Source organism: Neopelma chrysocephalum, unplaced genomic scaffold (assembly GCF_003984885.1).
Source record: "Neopelma chrysocephalum unplaced genomic scaffold, ASM398488v2 Primary Assembly neopelma1_96, whole genome shotgun sequence".
In the NCBI taxonomy this organism is placed as follows: domain Eukaryota; kingdom Metazoa; phylum Chordata; class Aves; order Passeriformes; family Pipridae; genus Neopelma; species Neopelma chrysocephalum.
In genome coordinates this window covers 2,964,808-2,991,855 of record NW_020897759.1, presented here as the reverse complement: position 1 = coordinate 2,991,855, position 27,048 = coordinate 2,964,808, and the positions used below count along the sequence as shown (strand labels likewise).

General features: G+C 41.4%; 1 protein-coding gene across 2 annotated transcripts in view; it reads left to right on the top strand.

Moving 5' to 3' along the window:
- PHYHIPL (phytanoyl-CoA 2-hydroxylase interacting protein like) overlaps window positions 1-27,048 on the top strand; it is a 133,671-nt gene that overhangs the window by 58,196 nt on the left and 48,427 nt on the right. Inside the window, exon 1 of one of the 2 annotated variants that reach the window (XM_027694127.1) lies at window positions 15,423-15,757. The exons of the other annotated variant lie outside the window; for it this stretch is intronic. The gene's annotated coding sequence lies outside the window, so the exon portion shown is untranslated. Of the gene's footprint in view, window positions 1-15,422; window positions 15,758-27,048 lie in introns of those variants that run through there. 2 annotated transcript variants of the gene reach the window in all.

Here is a 27,048-nt window from a genome sequence, read left to right as displayed (position 1 = left end):
GAACTCCAGCACATTCTGTTATTGTACAACAAGATGAACTGGCTGAAATGTGATTTTATTTTCTGGGAAAAAAAATATTGTAGTTAAAAAAATTTAGACCTTCCTTTAGACATTATTTTGATAAATTCCTTCTCCCTCTTAAAAGCTGTGATTAAAATGGGGTGACATCTGACAATGTATACTTAGATTTATTTTTTTTTAAGTATTTTCAGAGCAAAGACAGAGTAGGATTTTGAGTGTGCATTGGAGAATCTCAGATAGCTCCTGATGCAGCTGTGCCATATGGCAAAAGATACTTGTGGTGTGTCAGTTTTTGGGATTTGTGTATTCTGAAAGGTCCTGGTCTTCAACTCCAGGTCACCTGAGTCATGTGTGTTTGCAGAGCAGCTGCTCTGAGTTAGCAATACTGTAGGTTTTCCAGTGGTTCCATCCTGACCACAATAAACCATCCATTGCACTGAGACTGTTACAATTCAGAACCAGTCACTGGCTACTGCAGGAACTGGCAAGGCAGGCAATAATTCATGATAATTATGATAAATTTCTGTGTCAGTATTTTAAAATAAGTGGTCTCAAATGTGCTGCATCTTGCATAAGCCACACAGGGTGGATGCAGACTGGGGGCTGCACCTTGCAGCAGGGTGGGAGCTCTGTGCTGTCCCCATCCCTTGCCTTTGCCCATCTCTCAGGAGCATCACAGCACAGCAGTGTGCAGCCCTCACATTTCAGTAAATGCTAACTTTTGCTACATGCACTGTGAAAAGGGATGCCTGCCACTATGAACACACTGAAAAATTGTTCATCCACACCAGCCATGCTGAGTTAAAAGGCTCCGTGTTATTGTCCTGGGTTAGCTCCCTACAAAATGTGTTTGCCAGAGCATGCCTGTGAATGTGGGGAGAGTCAGTCCACAGGCTCAGGTCCATCCAAAAATGAATTCTGCTTTTGTTCAGAAAAACCTGAACTCTGTTTTTATAAGCCAGACATATATTAATTTACTGGCCATTCATCTTACCCAAACTTACAGCCAAAGTCTACCCTAAATGTGAGCAGGGAAACACTGTTCCTGGATAAATCAATGTCAGAGATCCACATGCCTAAAGGCTGAAATGGATCTCTTCTGAATAGGATTGGGATATGCTCCTAAAACCTGTTGGTGTTTCATTGCAAGGCTCACTCTGGTAGCTGGAGGTCAGCCTGTTTGCAAAGCACAGTACTAAACTCTGCTAAGATTTATCTAAGTAAATGAAAATTAGTGTAAAAATTGATGGAGTTTGAACATTAGGTAAAATCTTCGTGCTAGTGAAATTAATGGTGAATAGTTAGCTTGTACATGAAAATACATGTTAAAGCAATTATAGGACAGTAAAGTAAATGTTTACAGAGGTTGCTGGAAAAATCTGGCAGTAACATCTTGCTCTGCAGAACAGAGATTCATGGCAAAACTGTGTAGCAAAGTGATCTATTTCATTTGATTTATAAGTACTTTTCTGCTTTAAAAAAAGCAATCAAACAAACTATGAATATGATTAGAATCAAAATAAATGCTAAAAGGGCAAATATTTATATGGGCTTCAAGACAGAATTTTAGCTGTGATGAGGCCAAAATGAACACAGTCTGAGAGCCAGAAATCTCTGATTGTATTTAGAATAATAGTTTTAAACAAAATAATCCGATCAATTTACTCTAAAAAAGCCCTCAGGATCTATCAGTGCCAACATTTTATGCTTGAAGAGACAGCGTGTTTTCAAAGTACTAAATAATGGAGAGTTTTTCAAAAACATCCTAATAGTGAAAATGAGGACACAGAGCTGTCCCTTTGCAGGCAGAGGAAGGAACTCAGCAGCATTTGGGATGAATCAACCACAGCTGAACTCTAGAAACCCAGCAGCTCTGGCTGTGCTGGGGGGTGCAGAAAATGGCTGCCTGGGTGCATTAGGCACCTCTTGCACACAAATGGGTCTTTAGATGAAAGATTTTGAGGACAAGGTAGAATTCTGTCATTCTTCCCATGCACAGTCTTTTTTTCTTTGTTGGAGCACAGCCATGGAGGGACATGGCCTGGTGTGCAGGAGCTGCAGCTGAAGAAGTACAAATACTCAAAACAAGAAAGCACAAACCCCAATTTTGTCATCAGAATAGTTAGCCTTGTTGTGAACCTGACTGAACCTACAAAGCTTTTTGAACACCAAATGATCCATGGCGAGAAGTGAATCTTCTCTTTTTAATCTTTGTTTTTTGTTGTTATAATGAACAAAGCACATCTTGGTAGGGCTAAATTTTCAGGTTAGGCTGGTTAAGGGCTGTCAATTCTGGGACATTCCCCAGCACATAAGCCAAAATTCCTGTCTTGGTGAAGGCAAAAAAGGAGATATTGGGCTCTTTCACCTTCAGGTGCCACCCTGACAGCCTTACAGCTGTCCCCTGTCTTCCCAGCAACAAAGTAGCAGCTCTGCCTGAGCTCCTGCAGCTTTAAACACATTTCTGATATGTGTTTGTTTAAGCTTCTCTTTAAACACTGCAGTGTTTCTTTCCTGGGTCATTTCTCAAAGGCTTTGCTATCCTTACTGTTAGAAACATTTTTATTTCTTTATTTGTAAGGCGGAGGAAAAAAGTTGCGAGTGAAGTGACTAAAGGTGGCTTCTGACACAATTTTCCTCTTAATGTATTTGCACCTTGTTTGACATAAGAACACAGAATATCACTCCAGGATTTGAGGGTCATTCCTCAACAATCTCAAGCCAACAAGAAAGGCAGTTTCAGAGCAGGAATAAAGCCTATCATTGGCTCAGTTTTCCTGTCCCGTGTCTGAATAATTACAAATCAAAATTCACATGCTCCTGGTGCAAAAATACAAACCACAAATAGCAACGTGCAGACGTTTTGTTACTGTATGGGAAAAAAAAATGCGACAATGCCCTCAGTGGTTTTGGGCTTTTTTCCTAGTTCTGCCTCATGATAAAGGCCTCATATATTAAAACTGACACATACTCTGAGATACCTTTTCATCTGCAGTTTTCTTCTTGTAGACTACAGCAACATTTTCAGGCTGAGCAGTGATTTCTTGCCAGAAAAGCAGCCAAAGTTAGGCTTAAGCTTTCATGGCTTGTCTGTTCCTATTTTCCACCAGTTGCTTGAAACTGTAACAAAAATACTGACCACCCAACTTGAATATTTCTAGGACTGCTGTGCCTTAAAAAAAAAACGTTAATAGCACTGTTTGTTAATCACAGTTTAGTAACTGCTTTTTTTTTAAACCGCATGTATAAAACATTTTGACCTCACAACATTCTCTACCAGCATCTGGCTTTTTCGTACAAATTATCTCCTATTATGTTGTGTGAGAGGCGAAGAGGTCATAAACAGACATTTTAAGCACAGGGCTTAAAAGGCTGGGAGTGCCCTACAGGTAACTTCAGCTCTAAGTCATTTCTTTGGGTCTGCTCTAGCTCAGCAGGTAGTGCAGCTTCTTCGGTAGGTTATGCACAGTACCGTGCTCCATGATATACCATTCCACACAGTTCTTCCATAAGCCATGAGCAGGGAGAAGTGCTTCAGAAAAGTTTCATGTTCAGCTGGGTTTCAGTGTACCTTTGAGTGGGCAGATGGATTATACAGCACCATGAAATCGTTGCCTGCCAGTCGATGTGGATTTGGGCACTGCCCTCCCCTTCTGCCTTTCTTAGTGTCCCCAGGAGCTGCCCCACCACAGAGAAGTATTTCCAGGCACAGGGATTGGCTGTTGTTGTGGTCTGATTGAGAAGCTTGTACACATTGGCAGCTGAATGGTCCTTTTAACACTGCAGACCATGTTAAATATCTTCCAAACCCTTTGTGATAAGGGATACCATATAACTGTAGTAGAATAGTGTGGAAAAATTCATATCTGTGCTTCCTGTAGAGGTCTAATTCTTCTTTCTTAGTGATATCTCTAACTCCAGTAGGAGCAGGGCAGGACAGTACTTTTGAGGAAGGTACTTGAGGTCCGTAGTGCTTGTGGAATGACACTGCTGCCTTTGCATTAATTCTTGCCCTGGATGTGGACTTGGACATGGATGATTCCCTTCCGAGTCCCACACTGTGATTGTCCTTACACAGCAGTTGGGATTCTTTTCAGCTACTGGCTTTTCTTCCCCCTTTCTTAGCTGTGTGTTTTGTATATCCTCTTGTCTCTATCCTGTCACAACACCACCACAGAGCTGAGGGCAGCTTTTACATCTGAATGCTTTCCTCAAACAACTGGGCACTGTTTTCCCTCCCGATTCCACGAATTGGTACAATAAACTTTATCAAGCACTATAGATAATGATTTCCTTTTAAATGGCAAAATGTTTTTTTCTGGCTCTTGTTTGTGTTACTCCTGGTGACTGAAAGATCTGTTAAGCCACTTCCCCTGCCAGGCTGGCTCTCGGTGGGACGCTCCATCCTCCTGCAGTTTGGATGCATGTGAACAGACATGTGCTGTTTTCCAAGGCAAGCAAACATTTGTTAGGGAGAGCTGCTCACACTCTCCTCTCTACGGGAGTCCTTCCCCACTGAACTTTTGAACCACCAAAGCAAATCGAATTATGTAGCTCTACAAAATGGAAACCAGCATTTGAGCTGTGTGAGGGAAGTGTTCCAGCTTCAGCACAGTTGCCCAGGGAAGCAAAGCCAACAGAGAAACATTGTCCTGGATGACTAAAGAATAAGGGCCTGTTAAACGAGTTTTGTCTCAAGAGTTTGTATTATCTTTCTTGTGTCATCTCTTAGGCAAGACTGCGTATGCAAGATGATAAATTTTTGCAAGATTTTTCTTGTTTGGCTGCAACTGATGTAATCTGTGCAGTACCTGCTAATAGGGTTACCAGGGTTGGTGAGATAGTGGGAACCAGTGCCAGAAATAACAGCTCTAAATTCATAAAGGCCATACCTACCTTCAGTCTTGTGACAAGGGAATTACATTCCTACATATGAAATACAGTTCCTACAAATGGGACACCTCTAGACCTCTCTGCTTCCCAAGCTCCCTACACACCAGCATTCCCCAGGAAATGATGGGTGCTTCCATGAGCCAAGTAGCTCCTCTGGATGCATCAGGCCACATGTGGGGACATGTCCAGCAGCCACAGAGAGGAGCAGGGATCTTGGAGCAAAGGGCCTGGTGGCAGGGTACCCATGGGTTCCCAGAGTGGCTCTTCTCCTCCCCTGGCAGTCCAAGCAGCAGATATGGCTGAGCAGAGGAGGACAGGGGCAGTGGCAGGTACCCAGCCTGTGACAGCAGTGCTGAGCAGAGGTGGTGAGTGGTGATTCATACAAGCACGTGTCAGTCCTGACAGGTCAAGTTCAGTGAAAAATGAAGGCAGGGAAAAACAAAAAACTTTCCCTTTAAGCCTGCAAATAATAACTGAAGAAATCAATTGTTGAAACAAATTCTTGAAAATATTACCGTGAAACAAACTGTCCTTTGGCGTGTTTCAGACCTACCACTTCCCTAAGACGGGTTTGGAATGACCACACCTGCCCTCTGGAATGCTGCATAACTGGAGTCATAGTTCAAAAAGAAATACTAACCAGAGGCATTTCCGTGGCCGGGCTGAATTGCATATTGAAGTAAAGAATACTTCTTAGCTGATCTTTGGTGGGTTTCTTTTCCAGCAACACAGTAGCTCGAATCTTGTTGCATTTCAAGTCTGTCCTCCTCAGAACTATGTTCTCAAGCTTGAGAGGACAGCACTGATTCGAGTGGGCTTATCTCAAATGCCTTCATCTTTCACGCAAAGATGCTTACAAGCTTACACAACAGCAGTGAGTCACTCACACAGGATCATGGTTTTATTCACCCAGCAAAAGTAAAACTGCCGTTCTCTGTCCCCAGCTCTAGCATTGCTAATTTACAGGACATATAATGGATGTGCTTTATGCCCTGGAAAAAACGGATTATTAGTGGGTGATGACACATCCGAGTGGACAATCATGCTGTCATTCACAAGTATTAAGTTATTTTCCACATACCTTTTCCTCGTTTCCAAGTGGAAATAAATATGAATTATATTTCTGCACTTCAAGGAAAGGAGCAGGAAGGATCAAAGGTGCTACAAAGCCCCCCTCATATGTTAGAGGCGCTACAGCTGTGGGTTTACTCTTTGTCCTTAATACTGTGTTAATTAATCCTGTTAAAGATGGTATATAATTCATATAAGCTTTAACAAGTGAACATCAGTCTATCTTTAAGACTGAGGGCATGATTCAGCAAGTCCTCTTTGCATTTGCCTGATGGTAGGAATGCTCTAATCTCACGGAAGTCAGCTGTAATGCATCGCTGAAGAGAGGTATTGGGGCTGGGTCACACCGAGGAAATTAAGCAAAGATTATTTCAAGTAAAACCATCAGCTTTCACTGTATTTGTTCTGTATTTGGCTTTACAGATTTCAGGTATGTAGCCAAGGTCAGCCATGGAGGTGGAGCTGGTCACTGAAGTGGATCCCAAGCTGAGGATGGGTAGAGTGAGGTGCCTTTGCTGCTTGCATTGTCTGTAGAGGGAGCCTAGATAGTTGTTAGACTAAATCTCTAACATGTACATGCTTGTACTTGGCCAGTAAGGTGAATCCTACCTAATTGTGATAAGTTCATGTCAGATGTACAATCAGACCACGTTGTTTAGGAAAAACAAGAAGAAAAAGGCATATTGAGCAAAGGATATATGGCAGCAGAGTATGTGGGCTTTTTATTTTTTTAACCAGCTCTTTGCTTGTTTCAGCTAATTATCAACACCACAAGATAAATTAGCTTTTATTTTAAATTATTTTTAAATATCTAGAAATTGGACATCTTGTTTAAGTCAGGCAGGCAACCATGTCATAAACCTCCAGAGAGCAAGGACATTCAGATTCCATGATTTTTTAATCCTCTAACTTGGGCATCTTTACACGCTACAAAACTTGAAGGCAACATAAAATAAATGTGTCGTGTGCTGATATCATTGCTTAATCATTTTCCTGGTGTTACTCTGTTTTCATACTAAGTGACATTTGGGTCTGCAGATCTGCTGCATTGACTGTAGACAGCACAGAAAACACGTGTGCTAAAATTTGATACATGAATCAATAAATCGTATGTCCCTTTAAATATAATGAAAGTAAAGGCTCACATTGATCTACATCAACTCTGATTAGAGCTGTGTGGTATTCTCTTCTGAACAAAAGCAAAATAGCTGCTGCTGAGTGAACTGTAGGTGTCAGATGTTACGAAGCTGGCTCTCACTGCAGTCAGGCAGAGGAACCAAAATGAGCAGGGAGCCACAGGACTTGACCCGGCTTCTATAAAATGGTGTCTGTTTAAAAGTGGTTTTTAGCGGTGTGTTTTCTACAGCTCAAGGGTTCGTTGCACTTTTCATTGGTAAGAAAAATTAAAAAAAAAAAAAAACAAACAAAAACAAAATAGAAGGGAAACCCGTCTCTGAGCTGTCGAAATATTGGCATACTTTACCCATTGATTTAAGGTTTGGATTTTAGGGAAATTTGCACAATAACAGGGCCCATGCTGCCAACATATTCTGAGCAGAAGTAAAACTCTTCCCAAGATACATTTATCTTCACTTTTCTGTGCCACATAAATTTTGAAATAAGGTATCTAAGTGCTTTGCACACTTACATGCTCTAGTTTTCTGAGAAGTGTGCTGGTTTTGCCAGTGGGTGCTGCCTGTACCTGCCCTCCACAGCTTTCCTTCAGCCTCCCTGTGCAGGACAGTCTGTGTGGGTAAGGCAGCCTCCTCCAGCTCAAAAGCTTGTCAAGTGCCAAGACATCCAGAAAGGCAGAAAGTCAAAAATCCTCTTTGGCTTCCTTCACAGCTTGTTAACTCATACTTCATTTTTATTTGTGCCTTTGGCTTGAACATGTTGTATATCCAGATTGTCTGGGTCGGGAGCACTTTATCATCAAAACTTTGCTATTGGCAAGTGTTACTTTGCCCTTTACTGTAGGTTTGATTGTTGTCCCACAGTTTGTGCAGAGTGTTTTCCAAAGTGATGCTACAAAGAGGACTGAGGAACAGAGACAATCCAATTGTCAGACCCGTGGGGCTCATAGCATAGCACCCTGTGTGAGAAGGGTCTCTGGAGCTGGGGATGCAGGGCACAGTGGAAGCTCGGAGTGCTTCCTTACCTGGGAAATTCTGCAACTTCTGTATCCCAAAGAATCTGCAAATGCCCTCATGCATGTTCTCCTCAAAATTGATATTTTGTACCTAAGACAAGGATAGAGTCCACTTTTGAAGTATAAACAAAAGCTTGGGGAGAAAAATGGGGAAGATGGGTTGAGTAGCACTTCTTTCCCTCTTCATTTTCTCTTTCTTGTAGAGTAACAAACCTTATCTATGGAAGTGAGTGCTGCTCTGACTTCATGAATAAGCTGAGTTAGCAATGTACAGCACTGCTAGCATTCCCCAAAAATGGAAGACTGTGCCTCTTCCCCCAGACCAAACTTCTCCACATCTCATCTAAGAGATTTCAAAGAACCTTTTCAAAGAACATGAAACAGGTCTGTAAGACAAGATTTGTGGGTAGAAATCAGGTGAATAGCAAAGCAGATCTGCCTACAAGTTCAGAAACCCCCACAACCTTTCCTTTGCAAGAAAACTACTAGAACCAAGCACTTCTCTTGAGCATTCTGCCTGACCCTGAAGAAGATTAAGTGTTGCTTTCCTCTACCATTGGATGAAGCAGGTTGCTGCAATAAGCTTAGCCTCTCCCCACTTCATCTCTGTGTTTTTCCTCGGGACTCTCTCTCACCCCTTCTCTTGCTGTAAGTTTAGAGAAGCAGCAGATTACTGTCACATGTAGAACCCTCACTGCAAGGGCTGTGCCAGGGGCCTTAGACTCTCTCCCAGCCCTGGTCTGTCACACAAATTCTTACCATGGCTCAGTGCAAAGTAAGTGCTGTGCTGGGTTAACTTGTGCCACCAGTGCATCTTGCTCTTGTCGATTCCTGTGGAAGCTCTGATTTCATATTGCTTGTTATCAAAGGATGTCAGGATCATCAGTTACACACAACCTTTTCACAAGTCAAATCTGTTCATTCCCCAAAACAGGAGCAGAAAGCGCATTTCCTTGCCATGTCCCAGCAAAACTGCTTTCCTGATATGGTACAGGACTACTAAAGCCATTTTTAAAGATGGAAATGTACATTGCTATATTTTATTGGCTTATTTGGAGCTTGAAATGGAGAAGCGTGCAGGAAAGTGGGACACCAGTGGCTAAATGCTCCTGACATTTATACAGAAAAACACTCAGGGATTTACTTCAGGAATGGAGTGTGTGAGTAGGTCTCTTCTGTGTCCCTGAGAGTAGCTGAGGAATGCTGTACTGTTCATTCGCCACATCTTCAGATTTTACACATAATCCTCTAAAAAACGTGGGCAAATTGATTAATAAAAGCTGCACTTTGGAAACAGTACATCTTCTCTTCCTTATCAGAGAGAATTTTGTGTGCCATACCTTCAAATGTACTAGAAAATCCCTGCCTTTATAATGTTGCTCAGTGTTTGTGTTTATTATTGAATTCCTTTTCACACTGATTGCGAGGTGCTGGCTGCCCACAAAAGATTAAGAATCCATGTGGGTTGTTTATCCGAACTCAAATCTTGTATACAAATAAAATCCTTCTGCAGTTTTCTCTACGCTTTGAAATTCAAATGGTTAACAGAAAAGCTCCTTAAGCAGATTGCAAGTAGTTAGATATGTTATTGTATATAAATTGTAAATGCATGCTTACAGACAGATATGCATAATGTGATAGTGGAGTTTGCTTTTCAGAGTCATGGGTGGATTTAAAAAGTCCCTAGTTCCAAACTAGCAGAAAGTTGCACGGGATCTCTCCCTCTGCTGCAGATAAGAGCTGTATTTTGGCCTTGTTCTTGAAAAATCACAGATGCTCAGTGTTTGTTTAAACTCATGTATAGAGGCTGTGTTTCACATCTCATAGACTTCAGAGCAGCACATTGAAGTTAAGATGTGGAATGCTACTGAAATTCAATAGGAACTGGGCAGCTAGCTCCTTCAGACCCCTTGGAAAATCCCTGTCCAAATGTGGAGGAGGAAAAAGACAGCTGCAAAATAGATTAGAACCTTACTTGGAACAACTTTTATGAACATCTGAATGTGAAATATTCTTAAGGCCCTTCCTGTCCCAACTCTCCCCTCTTGTTCAGTGCTAAACTCATCCTCAGCTCTGGAGCAAGATGTTGTGCTTTAAAAGCCAGCACATTTCAATGTATAGAAAAGCTATTTTTACTTGGCCCAGGATTAAAACTAACTTCTCTTGGGCTTTGAAGCAGGGTTAGTTTTCAAGAAAAGTTCTGTATTTTAATGTAGACATCAGGCTGGAAATGCCAGCTGTCTGAACCTGTTCAGCAGTATAAAACTTCAGAATAAGTCCCAAGACAGAATGGTTACTGGCCAGAGAGTAGAGCAGGTAATTAAAGGTGTTTAATAGGTGCATTTAACAAATAGCTCTGTGGTTTATCACATAGTTCTGCAGTTTATCACAGGAATATCACTTCCAGCCATTCCTGGCTGTATGTAAAATATTCATGCTAGCCCTGGCTTTTTTCTTCCTGCTTGAATATAATGTTTCATGGGAACAGTAAAACCTATAAAAGTCAGAGATCAAAACTGAATGTTATTTCCAAAATACCGATGATACACAGAATGCTGTCATGGAAACCTTTCTTACAGAGCCCTTGGCATCACTGGCCATCATCCCACACTGTGCTGTGGAGGTGATTCATCTATCACACACCGAAATATGTTGTCTATAAAGTGTAGTCACAATAAAAATACAGATGTCAGCCAATGATACTGCTTTTCATGGACAGATGGCAAAGCCTGCTTTTCATACCTGAATATCTGTCTGTCCATTGCAAAGCTGTGTGGGATCAGATGAGCTTTGTTTCCTTAAGAAAACTGGAATTTCCTCTTTCCTCTGAAACCCACGTTAATATTAAAAGTTATGAATGCTTTTTAGCTTGGGGTACAGCTCCTACTTGGTTATGTCCCATCAAAATCAACATTTCATTGCCACTCAGAGGTGGTTTTGTTTATCCTTCACAAAATCCTTGGCGTTATTAGTTATATTTCCTGAAGTAATTTATCCTTTTTCCAGACCATAACTAGAGAGACCATAACAAATTTCCAGTATCAAGTATAGACAATTTAACCCATTGCAAAGACAGAACATGACAGCAATATTTAGACTTGAGGGTGAGAGGCAGAAGTAGCAGAGCCTCTGTGTTTATATGAAAGATGAGATGAAGTTTTGCAATTACATAACAGAAGGGATTATATTGTGCCAGATTCATTTCCAAGCCACATATCTCAGAGAAAATCCACATTTTTGAATGAGAGACCACAAAGCTGTGCAGATAGATAAGCTATGAGAATGCAGTATCAGCTTCCTTTGGGTTTGATACCTTTAACTGAAGTAGACAATGCATTCTGGCTTTGTCTCAGTACAGTTTTTGTTGCATCTTCAATTTTCAGGCGGAATAAAAAGACTGATTCAGGACATTTGGAATTTATTACAGAGAGGAAAGAGGTAAACCATTGATCTTTTCTTGATTTGTGTTTGGATTGTTCCCAGTAGCTGATTCCTACAATATGTAAGTGAAATTATTCTTTTTTTGCCTTTCACTGCATGTGGGTCTGTGCCTAAAGGGCATCAATAAATATTTAAACAGATTGCACTAATGAAATATATGTTAAACACAAACCCCAAAAAACTCAAAATTTGCATGATGGAAATATAGTGATTCATAAGTCTTAGTTATCATAAACCTGATCAAAGAAAAATAGAAATATATATACTCCTCTATGCCCACATGGGCACTGGAGTTAATCTCTGTCTCTTACAGAAACTGTATCTTCTCAAACAGTCATGGGAAATGCTACAAGTCATTCCAACCTAAAACCTTACTGAGATTATCCATTATTGTAGGTCTACCCTTAAATAAAAAGTCAAGATAAGGTCAAACATTCGCTTTCTTATGCTGCATGTTCACAATCAAGTGTTAGAAATTAAGTCCTGCAAAGTACACGGTTTGGTGAGGGACTTTCCAGGTTCTCACTGCACTGTAAATAAAATTACAAGAAAATAATGAGATGGGCTACACAAAAATGATGATGATAAAAGATCCTAACACAAACAAGAAATGAGTGTTCTGGGAGTTGTGCTCCAAAGAATAATGAGCTAAGGGTAGGAGACAATGGGCTTGAGAAATCTCTCAGAAGTTAATGGTACTTGTAGCACTGTGGTGTCAACTAAGCTCTGTGGCCTTTTGTAGAAATTGTCACAACACCACAGGAGGGACAAGGCATCTGCACATGGAGTAGTGGGAACCACAACAAAGTCTACTTTTCATCTTGGGGAGTTTTTTTCCTGACACAGCATTTGAACAGATCCGGTTTTGGGGTGAATGAATGCTATTAAGTTTTATGCCAAAAGTGTTAGGGGATAAGTTTTCCTTGTGTTTCTATACCAGTTGAAGTAAGTGAATCTTGAGAAAAAGAAAACTCTTAATTTATTCTCAGGCTGAATAGACATACCTGCTCTGTTCTTACTCCATTCTGTGTTGCTTAGTCCCAAGCACAAACCATTTTTAATTACTCAGCTTGAAAGATCTCTCTATACTGACTGACCACTGACCCATGTTCTCACCTTCTGTTTTAGTTGTGTTGTGATAACTGCAAGAAAATGTGATTTAAACAATTTGGAGGAATTTGTATGAGTTTCTCCTGCCAGATTTTCAAGGCTTTCCTCATTGTATCAGAGAAAATACTTGTCTTAACTGACTTAAAGGTGTACATGGGGTGTATTGGGAAAGAATGTCTCTTTCTCAGATCTTTTTCCCCCTAAAAAGATCCCAAATATGAGTTTCTGACTTTCTAGCCAATATATAATTACTCAGAAGTTCCAGTAGTTTTTGGAAGAGATCTTCTGCCTTCTGCTTTCATTTCCTCCCTTTTATTAGGAAACTCTTTGTTCCTGCATCTGAAAGTGAAGAAAAGTACACTTCATTAAGTCTACAATTGTTTAGAACTCAGAAGTGTAGATTGATTAGCACATACTCTACAATAGCTCTTATAATGAACAGCTTTAAATAAATGGGTTTTAAACTATTCTTACAGTTTCTAATGCTTTTTATACAGTCTAAACATGCTGTGTACACCATTCTTTGACTCTGCTGTGCTCCTGGAGGGGAATGAATCAGAATATTCTGAATGCCTTATGTAACGTATTTAGAGAACGTTTTTTTCGTATCTTTGTTTGAATTTCTTGGACGGAATTAATTAATGGCAAAGTATAAAGGCCAACTTTGAAATCCCAGCTGACTTATACACTAGAGCTCAATTTGTATTCTACATCAAGGAAATGTTTGGATTTGAAAGAAGGACACCATTATCAAAAAGATTTCTGTAGATGACTCTGTTCATCAGAGCACCATCTCTTTGCCACAGAAGTGCAATTTTAAAATTTGGGTAACTCAAAAGGAAATTGATTTTCTGATCAGAGTACATATTTAATTTCTTATTAAAAGTTTAATGCAGAACAGGAAATAGTAACTGAATTGGGATAGGAAAAAATTTTAAAGGTTGGCTTTGTTTAAAACAATATTAATTTCAGGCAAACAGTAGAGAGAATACAGTCCATAGCCTGCACTTTTATAGTCCAGTGGAAACCCGGTGGGAATAACAGCTTTTAGGAAAGAGAGAGATTCTTTTTCTTTTCATATTCATATTTGCATTTGTACCTGTATTTCTTTGTACAGTAGTACACTACTGCAGTAATATGTAAGAATTTTTAGTTTCTTAGTATAAATTTGGGTATAAATTTGTCTGACTTCAATGAAGGCAGTGCAATAAAGAGAATTTGCATCAGTTTCCAAAGAGTTTGATCAGTGGATCACTGCAGCACCAGGGAAGTTGGCGGGAAAATCCTGCTTTTGTCTTTGTGGAAAAGGGGCTATTCATGAAATGCCACTTTGTGATTTAGACAAGTAAAGCAGTAGCTGACAGTATATTACTGTATGCACTTCATCCCTCTGCCTGCTCCGACCTGGGACGGGCAAAGGAGAACAGACAGGTCCTGCTCGCACACCTACGCCTTCCCCCGCTCCAGGTTCTACATGCAGGGAGGGCTTTCCTGTTGGCAAAGCAGCTCTGCCGAAGTGCTAAGAGAGGAAATGAAAAAGTCATCATTTGGGGCTATAACACAATCACCAGCTTCTGTTGAAGCTGCTGGAATTTTCCCCAAGTTCACTGTAGGAGCAACATCAGCTCTTGGTCTGTAGGTGGCCCAGGGGAAGTCGGACACCCGCAGTTTGTGGCAGACTAGGCCAGTGCCTGTGTTAGAGCTGCAGGAGGCAGAACACTTGGCAAGGAAGGGCCAGAGGGCTTCCAGTTCATGTGTTAAGTTCAGGAAGTACAGGGGAGTGTTTTCCAGTCTAGAGGTCTCAAAGCTTGGAAGAACCAAGCTTGCTGATTTTTACTGATCTATTTGTTATGTTCTCAGGCCTCGAAGTTTGTGCGGTCACACAAATCTGTGCAAAGTCAGTGAAATGGTCCAGTAGCTCCTATACACTGCCCAGCAATAGGGTGTTAAGACTTCTAGGTAGATGGAAGATCTTGTCTTTATGTTTTCCAGGATTATTCTCCCTGTCAAAGAGAAACTGGACAGGAAGGACTAGAGTTTTGATAACATCTGCTATGCTTTTAAATATTTGTAGTGTGGAAAAAGGGTTGGTCAGGATAGTCTTTTCTGGTTTTAAGATAATTTTTCTCCTCACGCTAGCAACTCTCTATTTTTCTTCTCAAACATTATGTATCTTCTGACTCAATTATTTATCTCTGTGGCACCTTGACGTGGTCTTGAGAAATGTTAAACACTTCACAGTGGAGCATTAAAGACAACTTTGTAGCTTCAAGCTCTGAATGAGAATACTTATTGCAGCCCCATCATATTACCTTGTCCTGTTTCTCTGATACCAGCAAACTTCCACATTCCTTCAAGAGACAGGGAATTAGGATTGGAACAGTAGCTGGTGTACAGAAAGTAACCCAGCTTCTCTGGCCTGTTTGACACTGGGCGATCGTGGATTTCCTCCAGGGCTGTCGAGAGCGCTGTGGACAAGCCTGTGTTTATACTCCTGCAGTACAATGTGAGCAGTGGCACAGAAATGCTGCTGGGCTCCTGCCAAAGGGCCACACAAAGGCAGCCAGATCATGTCCCTGCAATGCAAATGCGATGACAGTGGCAGCACGGGAAGTCTGGTGGCGCAGCCACCTCCTCCTCTCTCCTGCTCACCCTCCCCAGTTCTGGTACTGGGAGAGCATACTGCTGAGGGGGAGGTTACCAGGAGCACTGCCTGCAGAGGGATTTTGGTAGGCAGACTGCCTTCAGAACTCCAAGTTCATGCCCATCTGGCTTTGGGAGGGGACTAGTTACATGCCAGGACTCTTACTGACCCTGCACTTCAGGTGTCTTTGGAGTCTGGCTGGTGGCCAGAGTGGGCAGGACCGTTCCCTCATGAGGCCCCAACACAACTTCCAACAAAACCTCTCTTCTCTGCCCGAATGAGGGGACTGGCAGGAGCCGGAGGAGGAGCCCCAGGAGGGCAGTGCGGAGCCCTCAGTGAGGGGAAGGGCCCTCGGAGAAGTTCCATCTCCAACGGGAGCAAGGGCGGCTCCTCCGGCAAGGATCCCAGCTGGGCACCCTGAGCACGAGGTACAGCACTCCTGGGGCACAGGGAGATTGGAAAGAGGGAGAAGAGGGAACTGGAAAAGAGCAGAGCAACTAGGAGAGGGAGGGGATAAAGAGAGCAGAGAAATGAGGATGGAGGGGCTTGGAAGAACATCACCTACTGCCTGCAGGAAAAATAAGATTCATTGAGAGGCTCAGATATGCAGAAAGTAGGAAGTATTGGTGCTATGGGGAGCAGAAGGAGAATTAACTGTACAATTAATGGCTTGATGAGATCCTGAGTATGCAGTGACTGAGTGGTTTGAGTGGGAAGACCCACGTTATGTGGACAAATCTGACATGCATTTTTCTTTACATTTTTACTTTGCTTACATTTTTTTGTCTGGTTCCCACATGTCTGCAGAATTTATCAACATACAGTTGTATTCTTCTACATTGCTGATCTTCTCCTAAGCTATGAAGTTGGAAAACTGTCTAAAAACAACTTTCAAAACCAGAATTTTCCTTCCTGAAATCAGCACATAAGGGATTCACTGCATCTCAGTCCATTAGGTTTCCCATCTGTTCAAAAGGATGTGGTTACTTCTGTGAAATGAATACTTTTCAAAATTTATTTTTGGAGAGGGGAGTACATGTGTATGGTTTGGGAATAAGATGTAAGAGATGGTGCCCTCTTCTGAAGGGATGGTTAGACCTGCTCTTTAGCATGTGACAAAGCTCAAATATGGTTTGTTTTCTTGGTTTTGAATGCCTTTGGATCCCAGATGCTCAAGGATAAAGGTTTACTTGTTTGTTTATTGCTTGTTTTCCGAGTGAAGTTTTATTTATTTATATTTGTGCAGAATGCTCTATTCTACTGGGTGGCATGTCAGACTATTTCTTTTGGCACCTATTTTAAAAAATAGGTGGTTTTGCTTCAGGTCCCCTTGTAGTAAACCCCACCAGAGTAGTGGCTCACTACAAAATGAAAAGTGAACAGTACTTGGCTTTATAAATTTCATGCATATAGCCTTCCATTTTCATGCCTCTCACATGGGCCAGCATGCTTGGATTTACTGATTTATTTTTTGCATTTTAATTCGAATTTGAAAGTTAGTTATGTAGGGTGTTAAGTTCCAGCTGTCCTTATTTTGATACAAGATTATTTACTGCTTGATTAAGAAAACTCATCCAGAATAACACTGCATATGTCTCAGTGGAGTATTTTCTATACAAAATGTAATTTTATAGTATTTCCCTACTGACATTCCTCCTAAGACTTGTTTGGTATTTGGAAGGCATGCTGAGGACATTCCCAAGCTGGCCAGTACAGCTGTGGCTTAAGTCTCATCCTGTCATTACTAAACACACAAACCACACACACACACAGGATGGATCTCCATCCATGGGCTGGCTACAAGCCAGGCCTCAGTCACTAGGTAGGATCTGCTCAAAAACAGAAGCCAGAGCTGGAAGCAGCAGGTACAGGGATGGATCTCAGCCGTCTCTGGGAATGTGCGTGTGCACACGGTCTGGCTCAGGGGCCTCTCTCATGCCCTCGGGACACTGGGAATGCCATGGGAGAGAACTAAGTCCCTGCAATTCATCCTGCAATTTCTCTGCTGTGGAGCCAGTCTGGTGATGGCAGCACGAGACTCTTCTTTCACCTCTCTGGTAAATACAGACAAGGCAGCACTACAACAAAGCCTTGGTCACCCGCTGGAAGAGAGTGGGGACTCTGCAGAGGAGTCGGGCTCCCCACTCCCTTGTCCTTCACATGTCTGGCCCATCCCCGAGAGCTCTTCACTCCTCTCAGGTGATGGGCTGACCCCATGCTGGCAGGAAAATGTTACACCCACCTCTGCCTTAGCTTTTCTTGGCCACCTGCTGTTAAAATCAGCCTGCTGATGTCTCACCTTCCAGAGCAATACTTCAAGATCTTCATTTTCATTCGGAAGGTGCAATTTTATGTTTTGAGTTGTGCTGTGAGGGAAAGTTGCTGTTTGATATTTCTCTACAGATATAAATTTCAAGCTTTAAGGCTTAAGACATCTGGTGGAAAAAGTATCTACCTTTTTTTTATGCTTATGCCAATAACTGTGAATGTACATTAATGAGGCTTATTGGAAGCATTTTATTAGGAAATGTGAAAGTCCTTAATTTTTCAGTATGAAAGTGTAAATGACCCTTCTTATATTTGCATTGGAAACTATGAAACTTAATTTCTATGCATACAAGAGCATTTTTGTCCATCACAGTAGCCAAAGCACTTTAGTAAATCATTGTAGTTTGAAATAGCACTGTCACTTAGCACTATCATTTTTTCCTCCACGGCCTTACATTCCCAAATTCTTTCATAAAAGACAGTAAATGTTTGTGCCAATGTAAAATTAAAAGCAGGGGTGATGTTCTGTGGGTAGAATCCTCATTTTGGCAGCTGATTGGAGAATGAATAGGCATCGTTACTACTAAATGGAAAATTTCCTTTACCTGAGTAGCCAGCTGGTTTTGCTAGTGATTTGGTAGAACATTTGTTTTAGAACTCCCAAGTGTTAAAATCATGCTTACTCTGTGGGTCCTGTACATGCCAGCAGCAAGATACTGGTGAACACTGTAGAAAGACATACAAATAAGGAATTGATTAACTTAGAGTGTTTTCATAGGTATTAAAAATAATCAATGATTTATATCTTATTAAATCTAGTGTGTTCAAGTTAAACAGACTAACAGATCAAGCCAAATGTTGTAGTATATATTTTGAGTTTGCTCCAGTTCTGTTTGCTGCTATTTGCATCTATAAATCAAGCTTTTTGAAGTTTCACAGACAAAATCTCTTGAAAATCTCAGTGGGTTTGGCTCTTCAGAATGGTGATGTTTCAACTGGTGATGTCACAGTAGATTTTTATTATAGAGAACTTTCTTCTAAGGGAATGCATCTGGCACAAGTACAGCGCTATGGGAATTATTGGAAGTTAGTAACTGTGTAAGGATAACACTCAGAAGAGTAGGAATGCTGGACCAAGGCATGGAAAGAAGGCCCTTTGAAGAAGGTGGAGAAAGAAGGGGTAGGCACACTCCTCACAGAGAGGTGTGTCATGGCAAAACGGAAACAGAACAGGACTAGGAGACAGAAACCTAACACTAGATTTTTATTCCCTATTAAAACAGTGTAGTGAATTGTCGTGTAAGGATTGTAGAAAATCCAGAGGAGGAAACCTCCTACGAAGAAACAGTTGCAGAAACATAGCCCTCCGAGGTCTAGTGCCATCTTTATCTACAACATCATTTCTGTTGTTTAACTCCAGTAGTTACGAAGTGTGTCAAATTCGTGTGGAACAGAACCAATTTCCTTGGTCCTAAAATAATAATTTTAACATCCTTCTCATTTCTAACAGCAACAGCAAAAACAACAACAGTTGGGAATAATTCAAGTGCTTCCCTTCTGTGGATGCACACATATATAGCACACAGAGTCCAAGTCACATAGTAACCACAACTGTCACATGCACTGGACAACAGCAGGTCTGTGTGTTTTTCCTTAAGGCCTGAATCAGCTGAGAAGAAGTGCCATGTTGAGCAGTACACTGCTTTTTTCTGGACAATTCAATGTGTGAATTATTTCACTATTATTTCACTGTTTCCCTATGCACTAGATTTCAAAAAAAGCAATTTTATGTAGAGAGTATTTAAGCACCCATTAAGGCCTGCTCGGATTTGCTGGGATTACACATAAAATCCTGCCATGGATGCAGGGAATACTCAGCTTCTCCCTCCAAAAGGCTAGTCATGCCTTCACATATGAGGAGATATTTATTGAGTGCAATGATAACAGCGACCATATTGCTGTACTCCCACACTGACGCTAATGTTGGCAAAAGCTACTGTGCCAGCTGCCCAATTTACACACTCTAGTGGCACCTTTTCTCTTCCTCAAATCCATAAATTGCCATTATCATGCCATTAATGCTCGAACATTGACAGGTTTTTTTCTGTCTCACATATTTCTCAGAAAATAAAAGATGAACATGGATACACAGGAGTCTGTAAAACCAGACCAAACCCAGCAGTTAAGAATTGTTCAATGCCAGGAAATGCCCTGGAGTCCTCTGTGGGAACATTATTGTAGAGAATCAAGGATTAATGTAGAGATTGAGGAGATTAAACCTTAATTAAAATGGGTGCTTGTATGCACTATATACAGCAGACAACTATTCCTTTGGCTATAGTGGAGCAGAAGTCTTTCTGCAGTTACACAGGTCATACATCCCATCCTTCCCGAGGAGTGGCTTCCTGCAGTGGCTGCTGGAGGACACATTGTTTAGGTCAGTATAGGAACACACTGATACAGAAGACTCCTTATGGCACAGTGCTTCTCTGTAACAAGGTGAGGTGACTTCCACAATCAGCAGTTATGTCTGAACTGTACACATGGTTTTTGCCATGAACCTTTTGCCATGGACTGCGCTGCTCATGATGGTATGTTCACTATTAAGTTGAAACCTGGGAGCTGCATTTCCCACTTGAGTACACAGAACTGGAGGTGATGACCATTTCTGTTAAGTTTTCATCTTTAGAAGTATTTATTTCAGATCTAAGATAGTCTCTGCCTGCTGGCCTCCAAAATAGGCTGCAAGGGCATATTCAATTTAGTGTCCCTTTTCACTTCTAAGTATGTTGACATAATTTTCTAATGCAGTAACCTTCCTCATATTTAAAAACTAAATAAATCAACCTAATTTGATGCATACCATTTCTATGATTGCATAATAATTTTTCTCCGTTCATGAGGGATTTTACACTCTGTACACTTGTGACAAAAAAGAGGCATGCAAAGATCAAACTGTCATTTATTGATCATTGAAACAGGAGAAAAAACCTGCAACATTTTAGGTACATCCTTTCAGAACTCCAAGTTCTGAACTCCAAGTCACTTCAAGTATTTTGAAATAGAAACAGGGAATATAAAAATATATCTAAATGATGTGCCAACATCTTTCCAAAATGCCACCAGTACTGTTCTTGTCTGGAGTTTGTGTAAAGTCAAGAGGGATTCACTGTTTGAATGTTTTCAAAACTCCTCATGTTGTAATCCCCAGTTATCCAATATTTTATTATTCTCAGTAGGACATTTACCAGAGAGATGAAACCTGAGTAGGCCATAACGAATGCTTTCAGCAGTTCTCGTTGCACATTCACAGCTGTGTGGAACTAGTTACTCTTAAGTGGAAACCTGAAGGGTCTCTACGTTGTGATGGTGTTTGCCAGTGTCCCCTTCTGACCTAGTCAGTGCTTTGGTGTAATGTTATTTTTGATAGCTTAGAAGCAAACTCTAGAAATAGACATCCACACGTACATCTCTTAAAGCATCAGGGCTTCTGCTGATCAGACTCTCTGATAACTTCCTTCCTTTACTTTATTCAGAGTTTGCTGCACTTAAAGCATTCCTCAGGATCATTGCCAAATTATTTGTTTGTAGTTTCAGGGTATATTAGTTTTAAATTATTTGAGATGGTGTCATAACAGGTATAAAGTAATTATTCTAATCTATAATTAATTCTTGATTAATTATTATTAATAAAAATAATTCTAATAACCTCTTGAAATACAGTGCCATCAAGTTTCATGTCTCTTTTTAGAATGTTTTCTTGTGAAAATCCTTCTCTGCTGGTCCACTGAGGCTGTTTGGGCTGAGTCCCTCTGCTTGAACCCTTGTGTTGAAGTCAGTGAACTTCCTTCTTGGTATCACTCTGGGAAGAAAAAACACAATCTGTTTTAGGCAACTTCATAAGAGATTTCATCCTTACAGTTTTCCTTACTCTCTATTCCTTACTTGGAAAATACAGAGGTGTTATATATAAATAAACAATAAATATATTGTATATGCTGTGTTATTAGGTGAGCAAATGAAAAAGGCAACTTGGCAAAAGAGGGTTGAGAGGAGAAGGAAAACCATGAATTTGGTGCAGAAGGAAAAGCAAAGGGTTTGCAGAAGCAGACAAAAGATGTTTCTTCAGGATCCTAATAAGCAGTATTAGTGACTTTTAAAATAATAGTGTTTGCTGGGGCATGTACAGAGGAGCACTAAGAAAGCTCAGCTGTCTGGTGACCACCAAAAGATACTGCTCTGCAGCCACCACCTCCAACACAAACAGCCCAGCTCCATTTAAGTGTCCCTGCTGGAGGCAATCAATCACATACGCAACAGAGCAGTGATAAATAAGGTCTGCCGTTCATATACATCCAGTTATTTTTGCAACTAAGCTATATTTGTGTCCAAAAGAAATATTTGGATGACTGAATGTCTCCCTCCCAGGAGCAGAGAAAAAAAAAGAGTGCACATTGTCAGCGTAGGTCAAGAAACAAGTGAAACTCCGAACTGCATGCCTGGATGCATTTTGTCTTCCGAGTCAGAGCGGTGCCACCCTGGGCAACCTTTGGAGAGACATTGGCCCCTTAGGCTTAAGTACCTAATGTCAGAGTGAATGAAGAGATCCAGACAGCCAGCTTACTGCTTAGGATGGAAAACAACGCACCAAACAGAAGGAGGAGGAGCACTCTAAGAACATTATGAAAATTGCAGAGATAGTTTATAGAAAAGTGTTAATAGAAAAGATATCTTTGAGCAGAAAGTCAGCTTCTTGAAATCCCCCCAGCTCTGTGTTTCTCAGTGTGATGACAGCAAAATAGTTTAAAAACATTGGAGTTTGTGGTTTGGGTTTTTTTGTTTTCATTTTTTTTTTTGCTATCACTGCCTGCCCCACAAAGAACACTGGTTTTAGAAATTCCAGTCAAGTATGTACCTGCACATTGTGGGTTACCAGCTCTCCAGAACTGTCCCGAGGAGTCTGTCTGAAGCACGATGAGCTCAGCTGCAGATGTAGCACCAGTGGGAGACACAGTTTCAGTCACTTGGTGGGCACAGGGCAGCAAAGCAGGAGACTTGCAGCTGGTTTGTGCACCAACAGAGGCACAGAGCTCAGTGGGGCTCATGTCACCAGCTCATATTTAGGAATTCAGTAATAAATATTGGAAAGTCTGATTTTCTTAATTGACTGGATCTAGGGATGATCAGTATGTCATTACTGGTTTTCCCCCATGAAACAAGAACATGCAATATATCTTCCCCTAGTTTTGAGGTTTTTTATCTCCTTTCTCTCTCTCTTTTTGGACATTCTCTCTATCAGAGCCATTCTGCAGGACTTAGGGGAAGATGGGTGCATCTGTGGTGTTTAGATTTGTTATGCCTGTGATTTTTCATTGTAAAGCCAATGTTAGGAGCTTTAACAACTTTTTCCTCGAGTTTGGCCTTGATCTTACTGCCAAGGAAATGTACATCAAGCAAGATTTTGCATTTTAAGGAGAAAAGCACAAACAGAAAAAAAAATTGTCAAGTTTTTGATAAAATATGCATGTTCAGGCTGTTTTCCATTTGAGAGGCTGATGAAGACCAGCAGGAAAAACATTTAAATATTAACTAATTTCAGAATTACAGCTTTCTGAATAGGACCAAAAGATCCCAGATATAAGCCCTTCTGTTTATAACTAGTGTAGCAACAGGGCAGAGGTGAAATTTCCTTACTTGTTTGTCTTTTAAGAATTCAGTCTTTACCAGTGCATTATTCCAAATCCTTCACTGAATAATCTTCATAATGATTTCAGTTTCTGTGAGTCTCATCACCAGCATATTTGTTCATTAGAATGTCTATGAAGGACAAACAAGGCTGAACTAAATTCATGAAAAAGTTTGAGCAAATGCTGGTGGGTTTTTTCCAAGTATTTTCTCATCTCTGTTAAAAGCTGATAAGAATCTCATCTAAATGCAGTGAAAAACCTCCATCACTTACCTAGTTTTGTAAATCTGTGAGCCCTCTCTACCTCAGAAGTAAAGACAGGACAGACCCTCTCCTGACTGTGACCTTTTTTCTGTAGGTATGAAACCTCTCCCATTACTACAAACAGCCTCCACCCGTGAACACTGGTAATCTCTCTGGCATGTTCAGGTCTTACATGTGTTGGCTTTTTGCCATTTTATCTGAGCACAATGTTCTCAAAGCTTGCAGTATGACACATGATACAGCAAAGAAAGATAAGGAAAGGAACAGAGCAGACAGTAATCGATAGGAATGAAAAGGACAAAAGAGCCTCTCAGCATTTTCCATCCATTCTGCTACTTCTACTTCTCTTCCCTTCCCTTTATCTGTTTTTTTTTTTTTACATTCTCCCCTCTCAAGATTTTAAGCATTTTAAGTCAGTCCCTGTGTCTTTACTACGAGCATAAGTTATGAGGAATGAGCAAAAGGAGCTACAAGCAATACACTTACAGCAGGAGCTGCTGACAGCACATGAGGAGCCTGAATGGAGCAGCACAGCTCAGAATCATAAATCAGCATGCAAAAACTGTCAGACAGCCATGTCACCATGAAGTAGCTGGTTAGGAAGAACAACATGGTTTTCCCCAACCTAAACCTACCCTAGGAACAAAGCATTTGCAGTCTCTAAGCTCCAGTTCTTGAAGCTTTTTGTTCGGGTTTTGTTGTTGTTGTTGTTGATGTTTGATTTTTTTGCTTTTACTTAGGATTAAAATGTACTTGCTTAGTTACCTCCCGTTTCATTCACTGAACATCTGATTAGCTGAATACCAAGTAGTGGATTATCACGCAAGATTCTGTGGTGAGGTGCAACTCTTATTTAAAAACTTCTTAAGTAGATTTATGAGAGAGGGCACTTTATTTCTGTTGGCTTTTTATTAGCTTTGGATAGTCAGAAAAGACTTTTGAGATGACAGCACTTGAGTTAAGCTCCAGATCCACTGCTGTTTTAATGTTCAAATTCTGCACTTCACATGTTTTCTTTCCCAGTCTTATGTAAGAAGATTACATAAGAGAAGACTGTAATCTCCAAAATCATTTACCATATTAAATAGCAACTACCATCAATGGATCTTTATCAGCTGCCTGGAGCACAAGGGAGACACGTGGCTGTACATTTGGAAACTGGTCACTCACAGTACTCATCAATGTTTGCTGCCAGTCGTGGGCAGATGTCATCAACAGTCATTACGCAGCTCTGAAAATAGAATCAAACTTGACCTGGACAGGTCCTCAAACAATTGATAAACTGCCTCTGAATGATGGAAATGTATGGAGTCCATTCTCTCCACCGGCCTGCTGCTGCTCAGTGATCCTGCACACCCAGTGCTAGGACAGCATGGGGAGGGGGCACTCAGGATGTACGAAGTCAAGATGAATTCTTCTGACCCCTAAGACTCATGGTTTCTCTAGAGGTCCCTGATCTGTCCTCATGGGGAGGAGCATCACCACCATGTGCCTGCTGATCCCTGCAGCAATGCTGTGCCATCTCTGGAATGGCAAGTTTTATTTGCCCCTTGTTCTTCCTTTTGTCTTTTCCCTCAGAACCACTGGTGGCAAAGACAGCGAGCGGCAGAAGCACTTTTGGGGAAGAGAAGGGCAAACTGGTTCTGGGAACACCTCTGCCATGTGTGTGCTTCTTTGGCTGTCCCAGGCACTGTGCTGTGCCCTGGGAAGGGAGGAAACATTACCAGGATGGAGAGGGGTTCCTGTGCTGCTGTTTTGCCCACTTTCCCCAACTGTGTGCTCTCTGCATCAAGAGCTGGCATCGTGGCACACACTCCTTCACTTGCTGTGTTGTGTGGAAGGCGACAACCTGCCATGGTGTCATATTCATACATTTTCCTACATCTGGTTTCCTCTGCTTAGCTCCAGAGGATAAAGAGTACAGGGGGAGGCTTCCTTCCCCCTTCCTTCCCTGCCCTCACACAAGGCTTGGAGGAACACTGCCTTCTCCTTTCCTTTGAGAAGTGCTGGCGAGCACAGGCTGTTACAGTCGCTGCACACAGTCCTTGGCACCGGATGTGGTCAGCTGCTCCCGTGCTCCTGTTTGCTTGCTGGTGTGTGGCAGAGGGCATGACAGGAAGGCAGGCAATGCTGTACTCCTGAAATGAGGCATAGCAAGTGCTGGGTGCCTGCAGCCCCAACCAGCCTGCCAGTGCTTGTCTGCTCGTTAGTTAGCAGGTAGAACATTACAAGTGACTTGCACTTAGTTGCTCCCCTGTGCAAGCCCCTCTGATCTCCAGCAGGCCTGGAAGACATGATTTAAGGCAGCGAGGAACATGTTACTGCTAGAGTTTGCACAGCTAGAGTTTGTGTGGTAATGCTATCTTTGAAAATAAGAGTGCTTTGTAAAGGCTACCAATACTGCTAAATGTAATGACAGGAAAAAAATAATTTTTAAGATGTCTCTACCAAGAATGAGAATCTGTTTGTCAGAAATAGCCACCAGCACTCCCTCAGTGGAAGGGGGGGAGATCTCTTTGCTGTTTACTTCTCCTCCTTTACAATCTCTAGAAGGGTGTATGCAAAGGGACTTTTCTCTTTGTCTGCTGTTCCAAAACAAGGAGGGCACCACAGCAATAATCTTTTGGTGACAGAAATGACTGAATCAAAGTTTGTTATGAGCTATAAAGCAGAACATACTGTTACACTTTATCTGTGCAGGGAGTGATCTCTTTATTTAGCAGCAGTTGCAGCAACAGAAATTTTTCTGACTACGGGTTTTGTTTTTATGCCTTTCCAAGCGTTCTCCCTTTTGGTTGAAGTTGTGACATGAGATCAGGGAAGCTTAAGAGCTTAAGTGACTTCTTAGCGTACTATCATTTCAAGATGAATAAGCATTCACGAAGACAGCCTGTGGGAAGCGAATTGATGTACTATTTGAATGCCCTGACTTTATAATTCATACAAAACTCTCTCTGCAGGAGTGTGCCCAGTGCCGAAAACTTTGCCTTAGGGTTCAGATGGATCAAGCAGTAATAAGACTCCATGGCCAGTTGAGGGGGAGGAAGAGGGGGAAACAATTTAAAAGAAGTGAAAGAAGATACCCATGGTCATTGTTGTAGCAAAGCCTTTGCTCCCACAGCCTGTGGAAGCACCACACAATAGGTTGGAGAACTGACCCTGCTCTCAGTTCCCTGCCTGTGGGATTGCAACCTCGGTTTGGGAACAGCTGGCTAAAGCAGAGGCAGCTGGCTGCTCTGCTCAGCTGTGTTTTGAGATGAGCAATTTTCTGTTGAGGTCAGGGAGAGTTTGACAGTAAAAGGAGTTCAGACCACCATCCCTAGAGAGGGTGGAGAAACCTAAAATGAGAAAATAGGGATAAGACTATATGTTCTCTCTAAAGCTGGCTGTATGATCTATTCCAAGCTGGATGTATTTGTTGATGAAGTGTTTTTCCCAGCAAGATACAGGAAGGAGGTTTTACTCCAAGATGAATTCACAGTTTGCATAATATTTCCATTT